The sequence below is a fragment of the Indicator indicator genome, chromosome 11 (assembly GCF_027791375.1).
Source record: "Indicator indicator isolate 239-I01 chromosome 11, UM_Iind_1.1, whole genome shotgun sequence".
Taxonomy (NCBI): Eukaryota; Metazoa; Chordata; class Aves; order Piciformes; family Indicatoridae; genus Indicator; species Indicator indicator.
The window spans coordinates 33,361,614-33,378,936 of record NC_072020.1 but is presented as its reverse complement, the minus strand read 5'-3'; the positions used below and the strand labels follow the sequence as shown (position 1 = coordinate 33,378,936).

Below are 17,323 nucleotides of genomic sequence, written 5' to 3'. Positions count from 1 at the left end.
TACTGATCAGTTTTGGCATGACAGGAAACTGAATGGGAGGGCATCTCATAGAATCATAGAATCAGTCAGGGTTGGAAGGGACCACAAGGATCATCTAGTTCCAAATGGTGGGGGTGGCCATCTGGAGGCCATCAGAAAAGCATTGCTCCTCCCTCACTGGGTCCTCTTAGTAAGCAGAGGACAGACTGTCTGCAGTTCTAGTACCTGCTGGAAATTGTGCGGTGTGGCTGCCAAGTGCTTCAGTGAGAACATAGCTGTGCTTGTTGGGAGTCTTGAGGGTACAGGCTCTGAAAAGAACAGCAGGTGTAGGAGTTGTGAGGCATGGCTTTTTGTGATTCCTGTGTGAGGTGCAAAAGAGCAGGCTGTGCTAGGGGTGTAGGGGGACAGTACGGGCCTGAAGCTAGTCACGTAGGGTCTTGTATGCGGTGCGGTGCTGATTTCACACGAGGTGACCGACTAATAAATAACCTGGTACAACAGTACTGCACTTTATGGCCTGCTACCATGGAGTGCTTGTGATCAACCACTGCCCTATGGAGGAAAATGCCCATGTATAACTGAGCACATAAGGGGGGTTTAGCTTGAGTTAGTGCGTGTTGTTCCGTAGATCATGAACTGGGAAGTTCTTCAGGAAGTAGGATGGTGAAAAGAAATTGAATGGTGTGTCAATATCATGACATATGACATTGTTACATTGCAGATTATGCCCTAGGTTGGGTATCTGTGTACTGTGAATGTGTATGAATGCACAGAAATGCATAGCTTAGCTGTGAACGCATAAAAGTAGTTATGTGGGGGGGAAAGGGGGGAAGAGGGGTGAGTATGTTAGGGTAACTCTCAGAAGAATTGTGAGTCTTCAGTCTTTGGTTTACAAGACCAATGTTTTTTATAAACTATTAGAGTGTTTTAGTAATTTAGTAATTTGTTCTCTAGGGTGCTGATGAGGGGGAAGAGAATTAAGATGGTGGTGAAGCAGGCAATGGAGGCTAATTGGACGATGATGATGAAGGGGTGTTCTACTGGTTGGCTGCCCACTCAAGTGAGGATGAAGAGATTGGCAACTAAGGTCCAAAATAGGAATTGAGAAAGGGGTCAAAAGGCTATAGTGTATTGTTTAGATACGTGGAGAAGTGGGGCTAGGAAGGGAATTAGGACAGAGGTGGCCAATGCTAGGACGCCTCCTAGTTTGTTGGGGATTGAGCGTAGGGTGGCGTATGCCAACGAGAAGTATCACTCTGGTTTGAAGGGAGGGTTGTGACTAAGGGGTTGGCTGCTCTGAAGTTTTCTGGGTCGCCTAGGAGGTTAGAGGAAAATAGGGCAAGGGCTGTTAGAGGGAAGAGCAGGAATATAAATCCTAGGGCATCTTTTGTGGAGAAGTAGGGGTGGAATGGAATTTTATCGCAATTTGGTATGAGTCCTAAGGGGTTGTTTGAGCCGGATTAGTGAAGGAATGTGAGGTGGATTATGGTGAGACCTGCGGTTATGAATGGGAGGAGGAAGCGTAGGCCGAAAAATCGAGTAAGGGTGGGGTTGTCTAGGGCAAGGGTCCTTCCTCTTGGCCTCTGTGGTGGGTTGAAAAATTCCCCCCAACATTAAATTGCCAGCCCAGCCCAGCTGGAAGCAAATAAAGCTGTGTTTACAAGCAAAACTACAATCTCCAATGAAATACAATTAATACATGCAAAGTAGACAATATTTACATATATTTACAGGTATTTACAATTGATAAACTGCACAAGAACCCTCCTGGACAAAACCAGGGGGCTAATAATAGCTTTCCCACTCCCTTCCCTCTACTCTCCTGTACATAAGGGACGAGAGAAAGAGCAGAGAGTTGTTTTTTGGTACTTAGCCACAACAAAGAACACAGCCAAGGTCAGCAAAACCAGCTGAAGCACAAGTTAGGATCTCCCAGAGTGAGGAAGCTGAAAAGAGAAAAAGTTAGTTTCCCTAAGTTTTGTGGCAGTCCTCTGTCCAATGGGATTATTTAGAGTTTATCATTATTTTTCTTTTCACATCCAATAGTGATTTATTTACATTCTACTGCTTTCTGTTCAACATCTGTGGAAAAATTTCTAGGCACAGCCTGGAACTATTACAACCTCTTATATTCCTCCCTGGCAGTGGGAAGAGGTGAGTCCTTTGGAGCAGGGACTGTCTTCAAATGGCTGTGGACATAGTAGGTGGAAGATCTGGTTTAGGTACCTTCTTCTGGACACAAGTTCAGGTAGTGAGGTCCTCCCTTGCTAATCACCTGTCTTTACTACAGCCTCTGCCTCAGCATCTGTGTCACAGTGGCTGAGAAAAGTGTGGCAGGGAAGGGTTAATATGTTAGTGGCACAGGGGAGATTTGCAGGCAGAAAGGAGAAGCAGGAGAGTGTTTCTATATTAACATGCAGCTGGTTAATGCAGCTGAATAGCCCTGGCTCAGCTGTTACCTTGCTCAAAGCCAATGGCAAATGATGAAAAACCATGGCAGCATCTATTAAAAGTTTGTGGAAGGGGCCTGCTCAGTGGGAGCTTTTCCATCTCACATACAAGTGATGATTTAGAACAGAGAAAGACCCCCTCAAGGGGATTTTGTGAACCATGCAATGCTAATTAACTCCATTGTTGTATTTTGTTTTGAACATAAGAGTCCCTCTGGAACTGCAGCACTCTTCCCTCCTGCAATAGATTTCCATTTTGCACCGCTGCATAAAATCTCCACAGCTCATCAGCAAAAGGAATTAACAATAGGGAGAAGCTTATGTGTGTAGTTTTAGGGGGTTCTAGGAGGAATGTCTCTCCTTTCACCTCCTAGATGCATTCTCAAGAGGGGCCACTCTGTACATCTTGCTTTTGCTGCTTCTTTAACCTTGAATTACAAACCAGTGTACATCAAACACTGGGCAGCATATCCCCTTGGTCCTTAGCATGTTCAAACCATTCCCAAACACAATGTGGTGGAGTTTGTTTTAGTGGTTGGGTTGGAATGGGAAAAAAAAAAAAACAAAACCAAACACCAATAAATCTAACAAAAAACCCAAAACGAGGCAAAATCCAACAGCCAACAAAAGCCTGTCAGCATCAGGAGTGGGAGCACTGGTGAAAGACTTGATTTGTTCATTTGCAGGTCATGCCAAAAGGAAAGCAAGAGAATGTTTCATGAAGCTCTCCACCTGTTTGAAGCCTTTACTGTCTTAGCATCATAGAACTGTCAGGGTTGGAAGGGACCTCAAGGCTCATCCAGTTCCAACCCCTCTGCCATGGGCAGGGACACCTCACACTACATCAGGTTGCTCACAGCCACATCCAGCCTGGCTGCAGAGGAATGAGCCTAGCCTCCAGGGATGAGGCTTCCACCACCTCCCTGGGCAACCTGTGCCAGGATCTCACCACCCTCATGGGGAAGAATTTCTTCCTAACATCCAATCTGAATCTACCCATTTCTAGTTTTGCTCCATCCCCCCCAGTCCTATCACTCCCTGACACCCTCAAAAGTCCCTCCCCAGCTTTCTTGCAGTCCCTTTCAGATCCTGGAAGCCCACAAGAAGGTCTCCTGTGAGCCTTCTCTTCTCCAGCCTGAACAGCCCCAACTCTCTCAGTCTGTTCTTGCTCACATCTGGTTTATCTCACTCAGCATCTAGAGAGGGAAGGGGAAGAGGCAGCATATTTTTGAGAAGAAACCTTGTTTTAAGTCTGTTGCAAGCTTTGTGCAGTAGCCTCTCTCCCAGAAGACTGGTGATGCAGCAGTGCTTTCAGGAGGATGCATTTGCCAAATCCTGCTGCTTTTTCCACTCTTTAAAATACATAGCTGCAAGGGAAGTTTTAGAGAATCATAGAATAGTCTGGGCCAGAAGGCAGCTCCAAAGCTCATCCAGTCTGACCTTCCCGAACTCAGCAGGGACATCCCCAACTAGATCAGGCTGCCCAGAACTCTGTCAAGTTCACCTTGAATATCTCCAGGGAAGGAGCCTCAACCACCTCCCTGGACAACCTGTGCCAGTGTTCCACCACCCTCAGAGTAAAGAACTTGTTCCTAACATCCAATCTCAATCTGCTCTGCTCTAGTTTGAAGCCATTGTCCCTCGTCCTGTCCCTGCAGGCCTTTGCAAACAGTCTCTCTCCAGCCTTCCTGGAGCCCCCTTCAGGTACTGCCAGGCTGCTGTTAGGTCTCCCCAGAGCCTCCTCTTCTCCAGACTGAACACCCCCAGCTCCCTCAGCCTGTCCTCATAGCAGAGCTGCTCCAACCCCCTGAGCATTCTCATGGCCCTCCTCTGGACCCTCTCCATCAGCTCCATGTCCTTCCTCTATTGAGGGCTCCAGAGCTGTACACAGCACTCCAGGTGAGGTCTCCCCAGAGCAGAGCAAAGTGGCAGAATCACCTCTCTGGCTCTGCTGGCAATGCTGCTTTGGATGCAGCCCAGGCTGGGATTTGCCTTCTGGGCTGCAAGCTCACACTGAACAGAACCAGCCCATAAGCCATTTTTCAAAGTGCTTTTTCTCAACTCGTCTTCCTTCAGTGCTTGCTGATCACTGGCTTATCAACACACAGGTGCAGTCAGCAGAAGTGCTATCAGTGTGGTCTTCATCACACCAGCTGGGGAGACTCTCTCCACTCTTGCATAGCTCAAGATATTGGGTGGCTCAGGTTTGTGTCTGAAAGCCTCTGAATAATGTCCTGATGAGTGTGTGACAGGGACACCAAACCTGTGAGAAGCCTTAGCCCTTCCAGGACTGCTGAGGGTACAGCAAGCCAAAGGTCTTCAGCAGTTACTGCAGGCAGATTTTGCTCAAAGCCACTCCTGCTCCTTACACCACAGAGGCATTGCTCCCCTCCCTGCCTTTCTCCTGAGCTGAGTATGGAAGACACTTGAACTCCCAGGAGTTTCATTCCCATTCCAGGTTTTGCATCACATCTCTCACTGAACAATCTCATCTGTGTGCTCTGTCCAGAGAGGTCCCCAACAGCTCAGAGAGTTCCTGTCACTCCAGTCTTCAAAAAGGCTAAGAAGGAGGACTCTGGTAACTATAGACCAGTCAGCCTCACCTCCTGCCCTGGAAAGGTGATGGAGCAACTCATCCTCAGTGCTGTCCTTAAGCACACCAAGGACAAGAGGGTCATTAGGAGCAGTCAACATGGCTTTACCAAGGGGAAGTCATGTCTGACCAGCCTGATAGCCTTTGATGAGGACATAACCAGGTGGATAGATGATGGCAGAGCAGTAGATGTGCATTATCTTGATTTCAGTAAAGCATTTGACACCATCTCCTACAGCATCCTTGCAGCTAAACTGAGGCAGTGCGGTCTGGATGGTCAGGCAGTGAGGTGGATGGGAACTGATTGAAGGAACAAGTCAGAGAGTTGTGGTCAATGGGACAGAGTCTAGTTAGAGGCCTGTGTCTAGTGGAGTCCCTCAGGAATCAGTACTGGGACCAGAGCTGTTCAATATATTCATCAAGGACCTGGATGAGGGCACAGAGAGCACTGTCAGCAAGTTTGCTGATGACACCAAACTGGGAGGAGTGGCTGACACAGGAGGGTTGTGCTGCCATTCAGTGAGACTGAGACAGGCTGAGAGTTGGGCAGGGAGAAATGGAATGAAATAGAACAAGGGCAAGGGGAGAGTCTTGCACCTGGGAAAGAACAACCTCATGGAGCAGGAGAGGTTGGGGACTGAGCTGTTGGAGAGCAGTGAAGGGGAAAAGGCCCTGGGGGTCCTGGTGGATGGGAGGTTGACCATGAGCCAGCAATGTGCTCTGGTGGCCAAGAAGGCCAAAGGCATCCTGGGGTGGATTAGAAGGGCTGTGGGGAGTAGGTGGAGAGAGGTTCTCCTCCCCCTCTGCTCTGCCCTGGTTGCCCAATGACAGCACAAGGGACAATGGTGAAGTTGAGGCATAGGGAGTTCCATGGAAACATGAGGGAACATTCCTTCCTTGTGAGGGTGACAGAGCCCTGTAACAGGCTGCCCAGGGGGGTTGTGGAGTCTCCCTCTCTGGAGATACTCAAGAGCTGCCTGGATGTGTTTCTGTGTGATCTGCTCTAGGTGATCCTGCTCTGGCAGGGGGGTTGGACTGGACAAGCTTTGGAGGTCCCTTCCAGCCCCTAACATTCTGTGATTCTGTGGTTCTGTGGCTCTGTGATTCTGTGTGAGTCCTCTGGGGCTATGCAAGAGGCTGCAGGTTCCCAGTGCTACTCACTGCCACGTCTGCCCAGCTCTCATTTCCTTGCTGTGGTAGTTTTAGGCTGTGCCTTTAAAAATTTTTCACACACCTTGAAGAGAAAGTAGTAAAATGTAAATAAATCACTATTGGGTGTAAAAAAGGAAAATAATGACAGTTATAAACAATCCCTTTGGAAGAGATAAAGGACTTAAACTAGCTTGCAAAACAATCTTGGTCTCTTCCACCTCCTTTGCTCTGGGAGATACTAACTGCTTTCTGCTTGACCTTGGCTGCATTGTTTTGGCTCAGTCTAACAAAATATTTCTGCTCCTTTCTCGTGTCCCTTTTGTGTACAAGGGGGAAAGAGAGGGCAGGGAGGGAGAATTTCTAAGCTTCCCCTGGTCTTTGGCCAGGGGGGTCCTTGTGCTGTTCATTAATTGTAAATCCCTGCAAATATTCTAAATGTTGTCTATTTGTACGTATTCTTTGCATTCCATTGTAGATTGTAGTTTGGCTTGCAGATGCAGCTTTCATTTGCTTCCAGCTGAGCTGGTCTGGCAAAGGTAACGTTGGGGAGGGAATTTTCAACCCACCACACTTGCTTCAGCATCATCATGGATATGTTTCTGCAGTTCCCATGAGATATATATGCTTAATGCCAGCACTGCTTTTGTCCTCTCTGCTCTGTGGTTTTCCACACCCTGCTCAATGAATGAGAAGCAATTCTATCACTATTTGAGTGGCTTCCATGCAAAGAAGAGGCTGGATGTGGGGAAGGGGGGGGCACAAAGAGGGGTGGGAGCTGCCTTCACAGTTGCTGAGCTTCCCTGCAGCCAGTTTCTAAGCTTTTTATCACCACATGAACATTTCTCCCTGTCAGACAAAAAGGAGTGGAAGGATGGTTCACGAGATGACACAAGGTATTTACAAATATTATTTTAGTGTGTCCCTCATCTTCCCTGCCTTGGCCTAATATTTGCAGTGGAAAATGTCTAAAGCCTGAGGAGCACAAGCTCATGATTGAACATGTTTTTTCTGAGCTAAACTCCAATCTGTGCAAAGTAATTGCTTCCTCTCAGTACCCCTTGTTAAAAATCTCGAGGGAACAGGACAGAGGTTCAAACCTCTGCAGCCAAACCACAGAGCCCTGTGGTCACCCAGGTGCTCCTTTATCATACCCTAGTCCATCCCTCTTAGTTCCTTCCTTCATCCCTGTCTGCTCCATTGGCTCTTTTCCTAGACAATAAGGGTTCCCTGCCTGAGGCTGGCAGCTATGCATTGCTCCTTGGGGTCAAGTTCCTCCTCAATTTGAGAAGGATGTTGAGACACTTGAATGTGTCCAGAGAAGGGCAACGAGGCTGGGGAGAGGTCTCAAGCACAAGCCCTGTGAGGACAAGTTGAGGGAGCTGGGGGTGTTTAGCTTGGAGAAGAGGAGGTTCAGAGGAGACCTCATTGCCATCTACAGCTGCCTGAAGGGAGGTTGTAGCCAGGTGGGGGTTGGTCTCTTCTCCCAGGCAACCAGCACCAGAACAAGAGGACACAGTCTCAAGCTGCACCAGGGGAAGCTTAGGCTGGAGGTGAGGAGAAAGTTCTTCCCAGAAAGAGTAATTGGCCATCGGAATGTGCTGCCCAGGGAGGTGGTGGAGTCACCATCCCTGGAGGTGTTCAAGAAAGGATTGGATGTGGCACTTGGAGCCATGGTTTAGTTAGTCATGGGGTGCTGGGTGATAGGTTGGACTTGGTGATCTCTGAGGTCTTTTCCAACCTCGTTGATTCTATGATTCTGTGAACTGCCCCAAATCTCTTTTTCTGCTGCCAGCTTCCTGAGAGTAGGGAGAGGTGAGTGTCACACTGGGATGCCTTTCAAAGCCAAAAGAATCCTTGTTTTAAATCTCTTGCAAGCTTTGTGCAATAACCTTTCACCCAGAAGATTGGTGAGAAACCTTTTAAAATTAATTTGCATAACTGGATCTTAAATTCTTTTTAAATGGAAGCCAAAATGGCACTGTTCTCAACAACAGCAACAACAAAAGGCTTTCACAAAAGCAGAAAGATTGGCTGCAAGGTGGAGATTGGTTACTGAGCTGAAACTAAGCTCAGATAAAAGATAATTAGGCAGAGAGTTGGGGTGGTTCAGTCTGGAGAAGAGAAGGCTCCCAGGAGACCTTCTTGTGGCCTTCCAGGATCTGAAGGGGGTTACAAGAAAGCTGGGGAGGGACTTTTGAGGGTGTCAGGGAGTGATAGGACTGGGGGGAATGGAGCAAAACTAGAAATGGGGAGATTCAGATTGGATATTAGGAAGAAATTCTTCCCCATGAGGGTGGTGAGACACTGGCACTGCAAGTGCTGGCTCCTGTTGAGCTTCTCCTCCACCAGCACCCCCAAGGCCTTTTCTTCAGAGCTGCTCTCCAGTCAGTCCCTGCCCAGCCTATATCAGTGCTTGGGATTGCCCTGACCCAGCTGCAGGACCTTGCACTTGGTCTTGTTGAACCTTCTGAGGTTGGCTTGTGCCCAGCTCTACAGCCTGTCAAGATCCCTCTGGATGGATCCTTTCCCTCCAGCTGTCTGCTGCACCACACAGCTTGGTGTCATCAGCAAACTTGCTGAGGGTGCCTCAATGCCACTGTCCATGGCACCAACAAAGATGTCCAGGAAGTCCCTATTTTTTTGCAGTTAGGAAGTAGGCAAAAGTTCCACCTTCAAACCATCACAATCTGGGCAACCAGAATGCCTGAAGAAGTAAGGCAGAGCTGGGCTGCTGCAGGCACAGCCAGGACTAAAGCTAAGTGGTGAAGGTTAGTCACAAATACTGCTGCTGGGCTCAGGTTTGGGTGGTTATCACTGAGAGCTGTAACTGGTACAGCCTCTTAATTTTTTTAAATTCATTTTATCTTTCTTTGTTTTTGGGTCTTGCATTTGTTTGTGTTTCACTTTTTCAAGACTCTTTCTAAGAACAACATTTGTATTGTTAGAAATTAACTAAAAAATTCCCCCAAGAAACAAATAGAGTGAGAGAAATGCCTACCATGCTCCAGCACCTAGGATGTGATCTGTGTCACGAAACACAAGGCTGTACCTTTAGTAGAAGGAGCCTGCTGAAGGACTGCAGGCCAGGAAAGTACAGTAGGTTGGTTGTTTTATTGGGCTCTGGCTTATATACTTCTCTTTTTGCCAGGTGTCTGACAATATATGCTACTTGTAACTAATTGAGCAGGGGGTAGGAGGGCAGAAAAATGTATTTCTGAAGGACTGGAGTATTATTTCCTACCATTTGAGGAAAAAAAAAGTTGAGAAAAAAATGTTAAGAAATAAAAGTTTCATTTTTTTTTTTAAACTGAAACTAGAAACAGATGGAAAGAGGAATGGAATTTCACTACATGAAGAATAATCCTCCTCCACAAGCATGCAGAAGGAATTGTTAGAAACAATCACACAATCACAGCATGTGAGGGGCTGGAGGGGACCTCAAAAGCTCATCCAGTCCAACCCTCCTGCCAGAGCAGGATCACCTACAGCAGGTCACACAGGAACACATCCAGGCAGGTCTTGAATGTCTCCAGAGAGGGAGACTCCACAACTCCCCTGGGCAGCCTCTTCCAGGGCTCTGTCACCCTCACAGGGAAAAAATTCTTCCTCCTGTTTCCATGGAACTTCCTCTGCCTCAGCTTCCACCACTGCCCCTTGTGCTGGCATTGGGCATCACCCAGCAGAGCCTGGCTCCAGCCTCTGGGCACTCCCCCTGCACATCTTTAGCACCAGCAATGAGGTCACCTCTCAGGCTCCTCCTCTCCAAGCTCCAGAGCCCTCAGCTCCCTCAGGCTCTCCTCAGAAGGCAAATTCAAGACACATGGCTCAACTCCTTTCTAACTGAGAAAGGAGTTAGATTCACACTTAGAAATTTAAGTTGTAGGTGGGAGTGAGGACAGGGAATCCTCCTCCTGATAGCCTAGCAGTGTGTGGCAATGAACGAATACCCCTAGAGCTGCAGCTGAACCAAAGGGAGCATTAATCATCCCCCTCTCCTAGGTGCCTGGTTAAGGGCAGTGAGTATGAATGCAGCTCTGCTCTTCAGCTCTTCTCCATAACCAAGACCAGCACCTGGGCCTGCCCAGCTCTGCAGCCTATCACAGACCTCATGCCTTTAGCCCTTTGGCGTCATTTGACACAGCCGTGGTTCTGTTCCAGTAGGTTAAGCCTGTGGCACAATGAAATCAATCATCACTATGGTGCTCTGGTTCCACTACACCACCCTCTTAGGTGACAGCTCTCCACACTTTCCACTCTCTCCTCAAGCCCCTTGGAGGCCAATTTTTGGAGCAGTTTGGTGTAAGTATTTCACACAAGCTCCAGGATATTGACAGTTGGAGTTTCTCCCCCCCACATATGGCAAAGATCCTTTTATTAGACACTAGAGGTGCTGGATACACTGCTGAGTGTCTCATGAGGCTCTGGTGCTAGTTTTAAAGAGCTCATGTTTTCAGTTCTCAGTCTTGGGTATACAAATAAGCTCAGGCTCTGAGAATAGAAGATTTCCCCTTTCCCGTTGCTGCCAAGAAGAAATCAGTGAAAAAGGTGCTGGGTGGGACAGTCACAGTGTCACAGTACCACATCCATTAGAGGTTGGAAGGGACCTCCAGAGATCATCAGGTCCAACCCCCCTGCCAGAGCAGCATCCCCCAGGGGAGTCTGCACAGCAATGCAGCCAGGTGGGGTTGGAAAGTCTCCAGAGAAGGAGACTCCACAACCTCTCTGGGCAGCTGCTCCAGGGCTCTGTCACCCTCACTGGAAAGAAGTTTCTCCTCATGTTGAGGTGAAATCTTCTCTGTTCCAGCTTGTACCTCTTGTTCCTTGGCTCATTACTGTGTGCCACCCAAAAGAGCCAGGCCCCCTCCCCTTGACACCCACCCCTCAGCTATTGATAGACGTTGATCAGATCCCCTCTCAGCCTTCTCTTCTCCACACTAAACAGCCCCAGGGCTCTCAGTCTCTCTTCACAGTGGAGATGCTCAAAGTCCCCTAAGCATCCTCCTGAGTCTCCCTTGGACTCTCTCCAGCAGGTCTCTGTCTCTCTTGAACTGGGGAGCCCCAAACTGGACACAGGATTGCAGCTGTGGTCTCAGCAGGGCAGAGTAGAGGGGGAGAAGAACCTCCCTAGCCCTGCTGGCCACACTGCTGCAGTATCCTGGGCTGGTGGGGTGCACAGGCACATGCACCAGAGCTCCATGCAGCATCCCTGTGGAGATGAGCATCCATCCCACAGGGTCACCCATGGGGAACACCCTTTGTGTTTGATGCTAGAGGGAGATTTCAGTGCTAATTCACTGGCCACTTTTCCCTCACAAGTTCAGAATTAATGATCTGTGTCTCTTCAGGAAGAAACCAACACATTTTAACATTTCTCTGAAAATATTTAGAGTCAGTCCCAAACCCATGGGGTATTGTTTATAATTGCTGGCAAGGTGATAAATCCCAGAGAAAAAAGGAACGCATATAAACAAAGGTATTTCCAGTACCCCAGGAAAACTATGCAATACCAAGAATCATCACCTGCTGATAGCTGAAAGCTTTATAGTTTATTGCCAGGAGGGCTCTGGCTGCAAAGCATTTGCTCCAGCCAGAATGAACTGACCTTTTGCAGTAGGCACAGTAAGGCCAAGAACACCCCTGAGCCATCAGAACTTCTGCAATAAATCCAAATCCCTTTTGATGAAGAGAATCAAAAAGCACACAACTGCCACTGCCTCCCAGTAACACCTGTGACCTCGGTGGCACCTTTCAGATCTGCTACATAGGGTGTGCTGGGCACACTCTTCTTAACCCTGGGGTGCAGCAGAAGAGTCTGTCCAGCAGATCCAGGGAGGTTCTTCTCCCCCTCTACTCTGCCCTACTGAGACCTCACCTGGAATATTGCATCCAGTTCTGGGCTCCCCAGTTCAGGAGGGACAGGGATCTGCTGGAGAGAGTCCAAGGGAGGGCTGTGAGGATGCTGAAGGGACTGGAGCCCTGTCTGGGGAGGAGAGGCTGAGAGCCCTGGGGCTGTTCAGTCTGGAGAGAAGGCTAAGAAGGAATCTAATAAATGTCTATAAACATCTGAGGGCTGGGGGTCAAGAGGGAGGGGACAGCCCCTGTGCACTTGCACCCTGGGATAGGACAAGGGGTAATGGATAGAAACTCCAGCACAGGAGGTTCCACCTCAACATGAGGAGGAACTTCTTCAGTGTGAGGGTCCCAGAGCACTGGAACAGGTTGCCCAGAGAGGTTGTGGAGTCTCCTTCTCTGCAGACTTTCAAGCCCTGTCTGGATGCATTCCTGTGTGACCTGTGCTGGAGTCTGTGGTCTGGCAGGGGAGGTTGGACTCGATGGACTTTGGAGGTCCCTTCCAACCCCTGACATCCTGTGAGCTGTGATCCTCTGAACTAGATACAACACCTGCTTCCTGGCAGAAGCCTTTTTTTTTCCTCTCCTCTGGATAGCTGCTTAGCAATTTTCAATCAAGGTCCCCAAGTCCTGGGCTTCAGAGAGAAGAGAGTTTTCATTTCCTATCATGCTATCCTAATTTGACCTATCAATATTGTAGCAGCAAAAAACTCAACAACTGCCTCATAGATTACTCTGCTTTGTGGTCCATCTTTAATACCACACTGCATAGTTTAGGAACTCTGGGAATCTAGCTGAAAGCATGTAGCAATCAATGTTTTGCTCATCAGGAGTCAAAGTGCAGGCTGCTCACTTCCAGCACCATGGGAATCACTGGTTAATAAAGAAACAACCCAGAGAAGGCTCCAAACAACCTGAACTGGGTACAATTACTCTTCAATTTGTGTTGTGTGTGTAAATACAGAATAATAATTTTATTTTTGAAGTACAAAACACACTGTATCACACTGTGAAATTTAGTAACTGCTCCTTGCTCATACCTAGTCTACTGCAGCATCAGAAGCAGTTCAAATCTCCTGCTTAGTTTGCCTTCAAAGGAAACCATTATTTTTATGTCATTGTGGTGGTTTGGCCCAGGCTGTGTCCAGTTCTGGGCTCCTCAATTTAAGAAGGACATTGAGACACTTGAATGTGTCCAGAGAAGGGCAACAATGCTGGGGAGAGGTCTCAAGCACAAGCCCTGTGAGGAGAGGCTGAGGGAGCTGGGGGTGTTTAGCCTGGAGAAGAGGAGGCTCAGGGGAGACCTCATTGCTGTCTACAACTACCTGAAGGGAGGTTGTAGCCAGGTGGGGGTTGGTCTCTTCTCCCAGGCAACCAGCACCAGAACAAGAGGACACAGTCTCAAGCTGCACCAGGGGAAGCTTAGGCTGGAGGTGAGGAGAAAGTTCTTCCCAGAAAGAGTAATTGGCCATCGGAATGTGCTGCCCAGGGAGGTGGTGGAGTCACCGTCCCTGGAGGTGTTCAAAAAAGGACTGGATGTGGCACTTGGATCCATGGTTTAGTTAGTCATGGGATGCTGGGTGATAGGTTGGACTTGATGATCTCTGAGGTCTTTTCCAACCTCGCTGATTCTATGATTCAAAATGCCACCAAATCTGCTCTATCACTCCCTTTATCGCTCCTCTGTGGTTGGGGGAGCTGAATGTAGTTGCAGACCCCTTATAACGAGGTGTCGTGAAGGCATCACATGCCCAAAATTATGCCCCCAGATACCAGCTAACTTGTCCCTTCTGCCCTCCTTTCCAGAGGGGAAGACAAAAGGTTCAGGAACCAGCCTGTCTCCTAAGGGGCAAAGAACTGAGGGCACCCATCTCAATGGGATGCCTATGCTCTGTCCATCTAAGGGTATAATTCTAGCTTCACCTTTCTATAGGTGGAAGCAGGTTATTGGTAAGTGTGCCCATTGGCTAAGTCCAACCTCAAATATCTATAAGCATTGCCCCATTTTGGTGCCACGTTGCTCTCTCCTTTGCTTTCACCCATCATGCAACTCACAATTGAGTAAGCTATAAGCCTTCCCACGCAAGCGTACTCGGAAGCCTCTGTGAACATGGAAGCCAGCCCATGGAGTGTGCATCGAGGACCCGCAAAGGATGATCCCATCACCAGAAGCGACATAGACCCAGTCGAAAAGGACTGAGGGAAGCCCCCAAAGAGGGTAAGATGTAACCCAAAGGGGGAAGGACTAGCCCAAGCCTGGCTGTCCAGAAACACTGCAAGCTAATTAAGCAGCCAAATAAGCAGAAACGCATCTTGCGTGACCCCACAGACCACGGGAGTGAAAGGAGCCACCCCCTGTAGCTGCTCCGCAGCCCGTATCAGGGCGAAACACCCGGGATTTTCCCCGAGGGAAAAGAGACAGCAAAGATTAGCCTCTCCATTGAAGTCAAGGCAATGACTGTACCATTATAATTTAAATGGAAGCAGTCGCCCAGAGAAGCGGCAGTCAGCTCACAACTCGAGCTGAGCGAGGGGGGGAAGCATTGCGTCACCGCACCCCCCACCGGAGACCTGCCTACGGGAAAACTGCCCTCGATCGTAGGGTCGAGCACCGAAAAGACCTGGCCCTCCTGAGCCGTCCTCCGGTCAGGGAGCCAGTCCCCCCCCCGCAGACCGCGGGAGGACAAAGAAGCGAACTGCCCTTCCCGCAGACCGTGGGAGGAGAAAGCCAACCTTGCCACCCCCCAGAGCCGGGAGGGAGAAAGAAAGCGCCGCCCGAACGGGGCCAGATACCCAGCGAGCCCGCGTGATCCGGCAATTTGTCTCGCTGCGTGTATCTTTCATGTGTATAACATTTAGTAACGTTCTATTCAAAGTGCCCGCGCACAGCCGTGTGATATTTCCACCTTAACCTGCCTCGTGACAAGCGCTTTGTCGAGTCTCCATCTAGTGGACAAGCGTTGGAACTGCACCCTTTCGTTCCCTTCATTAGAAATTGACTGTAAATATTATAATTGGGTATGATTGTAAATACTAAATCAGTTATGGTCTATATTATTACAACCGTGCATCCGAATCAATATATATAAAGTAATTAATCAAATATTAATAACAATAAACAATAGTTTCATAACTCATATTTTCATAATTCATAATTAATAATCACCATCCTCCATCCCTATTCCCCCTCTCCACGACACGAGGTACCATTGGGAGATGAATGAAGGCACAAACCCTGTTGCTGTGTAGAAATGAGATTCCAGAAGTGCAGAGAGCAGAGAATCTCAGAAGTCCTCCCAGAAGTCCTTTATTGCTGCATTGCAGAATCCCTTGCATTGCAGAGTGTCAGAGTCCCACTTACAGCAGAAGCCCTGGAAGCCCTTAACAGACAAAGCAGCTAACAGAAGTCCTGAGCACGTTCCCTAGCAGCATCCCTACACCAAAGCCCTACCCAGAAGTAGCTAACTAACAGAAGCAGAAGTCCCTAGCAGCCCTAACTCCTCCAGGCCATTCCTACCCTAAGTGCCTAACCCCAGTAACTCTTGCTCAGAGTGGCTGTTTCTATCCTCTTTGTTACCAATCCCTTAACCAGCACAACCCAACCACATCTCTAAGCTCAAATCTTTTCCCAGTGAGAGGTGCCAGCATGTCAAGGAGGTGGCTTCTGCAGCATGTTCCAATCCAAGGGTGCCAAGGTGAGGCTGTTGTTCTTGGCACCCATGGGATGTGATTGTTTTGCTCTAGGCAGCCTGATAAGGAATCCTGCACTCTGCACACAGCCAGAAGCTGCCCTCAGAACAGTGGCTGCAACACTTCTTAGATGGACAGGGGAGAGGAGAAAAGATAACAAAAGCCAATATCAAGATAGAAGCAATTTAATAACGATGATAAGCAAAGCAATAGACCACACAGGAGTGAAAGCAGAGAGATGTTAGTCTCTGCTTCCCATCAGCAGGATGAGGGTCAGTCCCAGGCAGCAGGGCTCTCTGCACTTGGTGGTTCCTCTGGAGGACAGATGCCATGGATGAACTCCCCACACCTCTTTCTTTTTTTCATTCTTATATCTGAGCTGGCCTCATATGGCATGGAATACCTCTTTGGCCAGTTGGGGTCAGCTGGCCTGGCTGTGTCCCCTCAGCATACTCTTTGGGGCAGGGAAATGTTGGAAAAGCAGAGCCTGGGTGCTCAGCTCAGCAGTAGCCCAAACACTGCTGTGTTGTCAACTCTCAGCTACAGCACTGCAAAGCACAGCATTGGAAAGATGCTTTGAGGAGAATGAACTCCAGCTCAGCCCAAACCCAATACAGTCATAAAGATTCATCAAAAGGGGAGGATGGAAAAAAAATAAAGAGAACTCAAGAAAAAAATGAAACAAAGCCAAATAGTGCCGGGCTGGTGGGAATTCATCAGCCTTGTGTGGGGGACTTGAAACGAAAGCCCATATTTAGAACTAGGATTTCAGCACCTAAAACACAGCAGAAATGTTCAGCTGTCAGCTCTAGCAGAGTATAAAATCCAAAGGAGCTTCAAGCTTTCCAGGTTTAACTACTGTTGTAGTTGGTTGAAGTAGTTAGTTATGCAGGTATTAGAGTTTCACAGACCCCTACAAGCCCCTCAGTGCTCACTATGTGAGGCTCCTCAGTGTCTTTCTGAGACCCAGCCCCTTCCTGTGCTTCAGCCATTCTTCCACCTATGTGAGGGTGCTTTGCAAGACCACTCTGAGCACAAAGGAGAGACAGATTCTGGATCCAAGAGGAAGGAGAATCTTCCAAGTGTCTTTGATTCAGGCAGTGAAATCCTAAGTAGAAGGCAGGCCTCTGTTTCACATTTTTTTTGCTGACAAAGTAGAAAATACTCCACTCAGCATGCAGAGTTGTTGCAGTTTGCTTAGACACCAAGCCTCCATCTGCTCTGTCAGGGTTGTAAACCTTCTTGCCTTGCATCTGGGTTCTGCCAGAACTTTGTTTCCCTTGCCTTCTTTCCTTATCTGAGCATAAAGCATGAAGTGAAGAGAGGAGCATCTTACTGCTGCACAGCAGGGCTGTGAAGCTACTTCAAGGTTCTGAGATTGGAGGAAAAGGAGATGTATCTGTTCCCAGAGAGGTGCACTTATTTTCATTGAAACATGTGAAGCCCAAAGATGACTGTAACAGTACAGATCTCCCTCCTCCACCCCAGACAACTGAATCATTTCATCTGGACTTTGATCAAATTACAGCACAGCAAATCCCATGGAAAAACAGAGAGCCCTCCTCCCTCGCTTTTTACTCTCATCTTAATGCTTTACCAGGCAAAACTC

The 17,323-nt window shown here is 48.4% G+C and overlaps 1 pseudogene; it reads right to left on the bottom strand.

Moving 5' to 3' along the window:
- Positions 1-906: 906 nt before the first annotated feature.
- On the bottom strand, positions 907-14,136 carry LOC128969875 (cytochrome b-like; annotated as a pseudogene).
- Positions 14,137-17,323: the final 3,187 nt, after the last annotated feature.